We start from the raw sequence: 7,355 nt of genomic DNA, 5'->3' as shown, positions 1-7,355 counted from the left end.
AAATGTCCAGTATGAAACATCACTACAGTTCTTGTCTTACAATAAAGGAGTTCTGGTGGGATTAGTGTTAGCTTCAGAGAAAGAAAAATGTGGCCCCCTGATTTCCATGGATGAGGTAGGTAGGCTTCCTTTGTGCTGGGTTGTTTGTCAGAGCCCTGTGTTTCAACCTCTCCTGCAACAAAATCTCTTCTCGGTGAAGATAAGATCACAGTAAAGGCTTGTCATACCTGTTGTCCAATTATGTCAGTCTATAAAAACAGCTCCAAGTGAATAAAAATAGCTTTGCCAGTGTAAATTACAGTGTTCTGTTGTGTGACTAATTTCAGTGCCTTGGTGTGGTAACTTAGTTGCTGTAACAAGACTGTACAACGCCTTGGTAACAGATGTGAAACTCGGAGTTAGGCCCATCTTAACTCGTTGTCTTAGCATGTTTTTGAAATGGACTTTGCCAAATTTCTTTTCCACTCTCCATCCTTATCTAGAAGGAGGAATAACATTTTTCCTGCTCTATTATCACGGCCATTTAAAAGTTTTAATTTAAGTTTTGATTTATATATTTCAATCCACCTGTCCCCCTGCTCCCGCTGCCTTTTGTAGCTGCAGCATAGAGCATGTTTTCCAGAGGACAGGACCAACTGCTGAATGCATTGCTAGGCTTAAAGGACACTGCTGACAATCCCAGCTCCTGTAAGCCTGTAGGTCATGTTCCTGAGGTTAAGTAGCCTCTTAGAAGCCAGGCAAATGGGACATGCGAAGGGGCCCTCTTCCAGCCACAGAAACGCCAGCAAGCACACAGGATCATTAGGCCACTAAAGGCAGTGGGGTTATGCACACACTGCAAGATGAGCAGCTGCTTGGAAACTTTATTGCACGGAGAGGGAGGTCTCAGCACAAGCAAGACCTTCCACCTTACTCAGCTATATTGCATGATTTTGAATGGCTTCAAGAATAATGGCACAGGAAGGGAAGGGTGGTGTATAGGGTGACCCTTTTTCTTCTGCAGAAAAATAACCACTGCCACAGAACCAGACCAACATTCTCCTTGTTTGGACTTCTTCCCCTCAAGTTCTACTGTATGGTTAGATGTGAGCACAAACATTGCTGAAGACTCAGCTTGGTTACTTAATCATGGGTTTGCAGCATGCCAGCTTCCAGGGGTATATTCCTATTTTAATTGCCTCTGCACTACTCCTTTGTACTCTGTAATTTGTCACACTGCAGGAGACTGTTTTGCAGTGTCTGTGCTCCATTCTGTTGCATGTCACCTCATCTAAAGTTAAACTCCAAAACAAAATAAATGTTATCCTATCTGCTGAGCATTAAGTATTGAATAGGGAGTTAAGCTGAAGTTAGATGCTACAATTTATTCTGACATAGCAAAGGATAAAAGGGATAATAAGAAGCTAAGCTTTTTATCTAAGAAGCCTTCTGGTATATAATTTTATCTTGTTAATATATTAATCTAAGAGTCAAGTGGCCAAGATTTCACAGTCCAGAAATAAAACCATCATGAGCAAGGATTCAAACGCAAGATATGTCCCTGCCACAAGCCATTACAGTACAGGGACACTTAATTTTCACATGCTCTACAGAAATACCTTTCTATGGATATGGTCTTGAAAAATTGGTGAGCTGGCAGGAGAGGGTACTGAAGGAAGAAAATATTTGCTTTGACTCATGCAGGATAAATGCAGTGCCTGAATGGTGTTTCTCAAAATAAATTGCTGTTCCAATTTTCTATCCTGCTCAGCTTGACTTCGCAGGGTTGTCTGTATGTTGCATATGTTCCAGGGGCAAGGGGAAAGGCTGGGACAGATCAAGCTCTGAGGCTTCAGGCATTTTATTTTATTTCCTAGTTTTTCAGTTGTAAAAAGAGCTCAATGGCACTTCCATTGTAACAAAGGTGCTATGAGGAAAGATTTCTGTGATGTTCCTGAAGCACACAGATTATAAGGATTGGAGAAAGGACCTCAGCAAATGATTTGCAATCACACATGGTTAGTTTTTAATTTTTCAGACCTGCTCCTTTTGGATCATGCAGAGCAAGTGCCTCCAAGCAGTTTGTTAACATGGCTTGGGATCATCAGAAACCTCTAGGAAAATAGTTTCACTGTAGGTTTCCCAAAGGGTTTCTCCCTGCATGTCCTATCCTGGACATAAAGGATACCCACATATTATGTCTGAACCTTGCTGTTAGAAGAGAGGAGAGATGAAATGTTCTGTGTGATGCTCTACAATCCCTCTGGCTGTATTCAGAGATTTATGATCCTTTGCTTCATTTGTCTGAGAGCTCTGGCCACTGCCCTGCTTGCCACAGTCTGAGAGAGAACCTTCTTAGGGTTTTATATATGGTGGGAAGATTCATTAGGCATACAGTCCTTGACCCCACTCAAAAACATTTATGCTAAAATCTTTCAGGCACTTTACTTTCATTATTATCCATTACTGTAAAATAATTTCTTAAATGAAGAGATCAAACCCCTGAAATCTCACTAACAGAGAGATACTGAAGTATCTCTCTTCTTCATGTTCCCAGCCTTGGGATCATTAAAGCGGCAGTAGGCTGGGCACAGAAGTGAAGAGACAAAGCTCCGAGTGGTTTTTTAATATCTTCATTAAAAATGAACATATTTTATGAGCATTCTCTTATAATGTGTAATTTCACTTTGCTATGAAATCCCAAGTTCTTGGCAATGTGATCCCAATGGACTATCATTCAGCGAATAACACAAAGCAGAGGCTTTTACTGGACTTTCTAGGACTGCACAACTTATATTTTGTAGGAATCCTCACTAATATTTGAGGGGATGATAATTAAGAAAACTGTAATCCCAAGCTATTCCTCAATAAGAGCTTGAAAAATACTTCATCTGGCTTTTATGAAGTAGATAACCAGGATCAGTCTTCTGTACTGCTGCTGATAGGAGACATCTAATGACTGAAAGAATGGCAGCATAGAACCTCTTCCATTAGCAGGGACTGTCCCCGTGTACAGCTCCTGTATTCTCTCAGCTGGATGCACTGACTGTATACTTAGTCTCCCCTTGGTCTGACAGGCCACCAGTCTCACCGAGGCACAAGTTTCTGAGCTACATGGGTCAAGAAACAAGGTGCTGAGCACAAGCAGCAGCTCTCTAGACTCAATCCTTGTTATGCAGGCACAGCGTCAGTTGCCAAGTCAGCTCTGAGTGCATCTACTCCCTGCAAAAAAGATTGAAGCTCCTGCTCAGATGACTGCTAAGGTTAAATGGAGCGTGGCTGATAGCCCTGAGACCTCAGAAGAGCATGATCTCTTTTATCCCCATCACAATTTTCATTATGAAACAACATTCCAGGGAACAAAATTATTTTGAAGTGGTAGTTCAATTTGATTAGCTTCAACTAGCTTAGCAAGCTGGAGGTGGGGGCATTTTAAGATTAAACACACTAAGTTTTTGTTTACAGTTTGGCATGAGGCAAAAATAATGGTAACAGTTCCTCATTGGGAATCCAAATCCAGCATTTAAACTTGTGTGCATCTCATCTGTCTCTGAGTTCTGATTTATTTTCCCCCCCTAGTCCTTTCCTGATATTTTTAAGCATTAAATGTTAATGTAATTAAGCTCTAATATGACTGCAGCCTCTAAGAAATACAGCATGCATTTTTGTCATATTCAGAAAGTCTCACACTAGTGTGGGAATTTCTTCTTTTCCTTCAGTTTCCTCAAGTTTTGGAACCTCTGTTTCCAGAAGTCATGCCAGCAACCAGTACATGTGGCCCCAGCACATGATGGGAGTGTGGCTATGAAATAAACTTTAAAATAAACTATTTAAACCTAAACACCTGACCAGAGTTATATATCATCATATCATATGTCATATCATATCATATCCACTGAGACCTGGGCTATCCTAGTAATGCAGCTAGTCATAATGAACACAATAAAATAACTTTTTTTTTTTAGGTGCTAACAAATGTAATGACCATGAGCTAGCAAGGACTGTTTCATGCAGTACTGGGCAGAACTATAATATGACTTAACTGTTTGATATCTTTCTTCTGAGGGATGGGAAATCCCATTAGCTGTGGCAGATGGAGATCATTTTGTGCTGCTTCTCTTCTGGGCCATGCTCTCCAATGAAGAAAGCATTTCTTTCCCAATCCCAGAGGTTTCTGTCCCCTTCTGTTCCAATGTAGTACATCACACATCATGGTATCTGTATTTGGTCTGTAAGAGCAGTAAGTTACGGGAAAACATTCCCGTTGTCAATTATTGTAACTTCTACAAAGTAGTTGGCTGAAGGTAAACCTTCCTATAATAACTAGGGCTTCTAAGCACAAACATCCCCTTCACATAGTAATCATAGCAACAAAAAGCCCTCCAACTTTTTAGTAAGGAAATGTTCTATTGTTTCAATTTGCTGTAATTAAAGCCTGCTCTTTGCATTAGAAAATCAAATTCCATTTACAAGATGAATAATTCCCTTGAGTTCTCTTTGCTTCCATTGTTCTGAAATGATCGAACTTCTCCCTCTTTGGCTAAGGAAGCCCTGCAGGTTTTTTTTTCTCTCTTAAAATTAACCCTGTATAACATGCAGAGTTACAGCAGAATAAGAGCTCTGTGACATTGCTGGTTGCAAGCTGGCTTGTTTCTCCTTTCCCAGAGAAGGTACCTCTCCTCCCACAGAAGATGACTTCCTTGACTAGAAAGTCTCTCTGCTGGACCATTTCAACAGAGCTTTGGTTCAGGACTTATGTATTTTATTCTTACAATATTAACAAATCACTATATCCACTCCTGCAGAATCAGAAACAAATCTTAATTATTTGAGAGCAGATGAATGAGGATTTTTTGCTTGTTTCTTCCTTTCTTTTTTTTTTTTTTTTTTTGATCCAGCTTAGATCACATATCTTCTTTAACTAAAAAAAACCCAAACCATACAGCTGTAAGCTACTTTATAGTTTAAAATGGGATAGTTATCCACATGGATCTGCAAAGAATGGATATGAAACTATCAATGCCATACAACCTCTCCTCTATTCCCTTCTTTCTCTCTCAATATCTGTGCTCTCTGCAGCTTACCAAATCCTCCCCCAGCTCCTATTTATTATAGCAACACATCCAAGGCCATAATTTTCTACAAAGCTGTAGAATAATTTAGGTTGAAAGGGAGATCATCTAGTCTGACCTGCTGGTCAAAGTTACTTGGAACCACATAGTGCTGTGCGTCAAATATTTCCAAGGATGGTGATTTCTCAGGTTCTCTAGACTCCTGCCCTTGGGCTGCACCACCATCATGGGCATATTTGCAGGGGAAAGATCACTCAGAATTTTCTGCTGAAATATAATACATTTCAAGAGTTTAATGCTATTAAAATTAGTTCTATTACTCTTAATAGCCAGGCCATGGTTAGCAGTAATGGATTTTCTCCTCTTGCAGCCAGGCATAAGGGACTCTCCTCCATCTCAGCAATCCAAGCACTGAATTTGAGTCTTAACACAGCTTTAATGCATAGGTAGGAGTCTCTTCCTTGTCAGGGAGAGCAAAAACGCTTCAGCAGTGAGCTGGCACAGCCTTATGAGCAGAGCTGTGAAGAGAAGATAAAAGTGGGAGCATGCTGGGATGCCCAGAAATCCTTGTGCCATCCCATGCTTCCTCATCCAGCTCAGGCTTTGCTGCTGCTCCTCTGCCACTACTAGCTCCAGGGCATAAACAGCTCTGAGGATCAGGGGTGGATGCCAAGAGAAAGGTAAGTTGGTGGCACAGAAGGTGGGAAGCAAAGTAAATGGATTCTCCTGGATAATTTACTCCTCGATATTAAATGGACCTGAGTAAAAGTCTCTTGTGGTGACACCATATGAGTCAAGGAGCTGTAAAATGAAGTTACAGGCAGCTGGGAAGACATTCTGGAGAGTGTTGGATATCTTATCTGTGAGCAGTCTCTGTGCTTTGTCCAGAGATTAAAATATGTGAACATTAAATATCTGACCATACAAAGTGACACACTATAATGAGTGAAGACCCTTAAAGCTGATTCCTTTAACAACACAAATCAGTCAAATATTACAGGCTTTTCATGCTGTTTTGAAAAAAAAAGTCCTTAAAGGTTTGGGGTTTGTTTTTAACAATGAGCTTAGAGCAATGGTTTGACATCACAAATGTCCAAAACTTTGAGCAAGAGCAACTATGCTAATCAAGAAATTTTTGTTGGGATATTCCAATTTTCTAATTTGTATGTTTGTTTGTTTTAAAGCTTAATTTAACATTTAAAACCAAGATTATAGTTGACTTTTTATTGCATGTTCCAGCTCTGGAATTTGAAACTTCTTGATGCAATGTTTTTGAACACTTTGATTTAAAAATGTGAGTTAGAGGAAGCACTGTGAAATTCCTGAATCATGTTAAAGAAACACGTCTTGAACTTTATATAATCAAATGTTTTTTACAGTTTTCTTTTTGGGTGGAGTTTTTGTTTGTTTGTGTTTGTTTGTTTTGTTGTTGTTTTGTTTTTCCCCATTTGGTTTCTGCTAACACAAATTCTTGTCTTGACTTTTTGTTTTCATGCACCACGCCTGGCTTGATCTCCTGGGGATCTCTAGCCCTTCCTGAAATCCAAGGGGAAGAATGTCCCTGCCACTGCTGAGGGACTTGCAAACACTGTAGAGAATTTGTCTCTGGTAACCACTTTGACTTAAGATCCTGCAGTGAGTTGGTGGAATGTTTTTGCTGGGCAGTGCACCCGACATTGTCCCTGCCACAGCCTCCGCCCTGCAGAACCAAATGAAATTCAGAGCTTAATGAAGGACAAAACACAGTGCCTTTCTGATTCGAAGGATTTCTTCTCTAACAATGTTTCTTTCATGATTTGTTCTTGTGATACAGAGTTATCATTGTGCCTTAAACAATGACTAGCTTAAATCCAAAGGGAATCTGCAAATTTGTGTCTCCTTATCTAAAAGTATCAAGAACAAGAGAATACAGACAGAGCAAAACTCCTTCCCCATTTCTTTTCAACCTATTGCAAAGGTGGCAAGAAGCCTTGAGTGTTTGTCTTTGGAAGAATCAGCTCTTTCAGAACCAGGTGGTATCAAGATTGATTGATGTGAATGCAGTTTAGTGTCCTTGCCAACTCTTAATGTGCATGGCTGCCTGTCTCAAACAGCCCCTGTGAAGGCCACGTGCTGATACCCTTTCTCACAGCGGGAAATCCCCCACTCTCCAGCTAGTTATAATCACACTAGAGAGTGTTGGATTCAACAAGGGCAGTGCAGATGGCAGATCCTCATGCACAGTGTGCAAACAGCAGGCTCAGATCAAAGACCTCACAGAGCTTCACTAGCGACCATTAGAAACCTGCAAACTCTAGTGTGATG

Source organism: Anomalospiza imberbis, chromosome 1 (genome assembly GCF_031753505.1).
Source record: "Anomalospiza imberbis isolate Cuckoo-Finch-1a 21T00152 chromosome 1, ASM3175350v1, whole genome shotgun sequence".
Lineage (NCBI taxonomy): Eukaryota > Metazoa > Chordata > Aves > Passeriformes > Viduidae > Anomalospiza > Anomalospiza imberbis.
The sequence above is the reverse complement of the archived record's forward strand: the minus strand, read 5'-3'. Positions refer to the sequence as shown.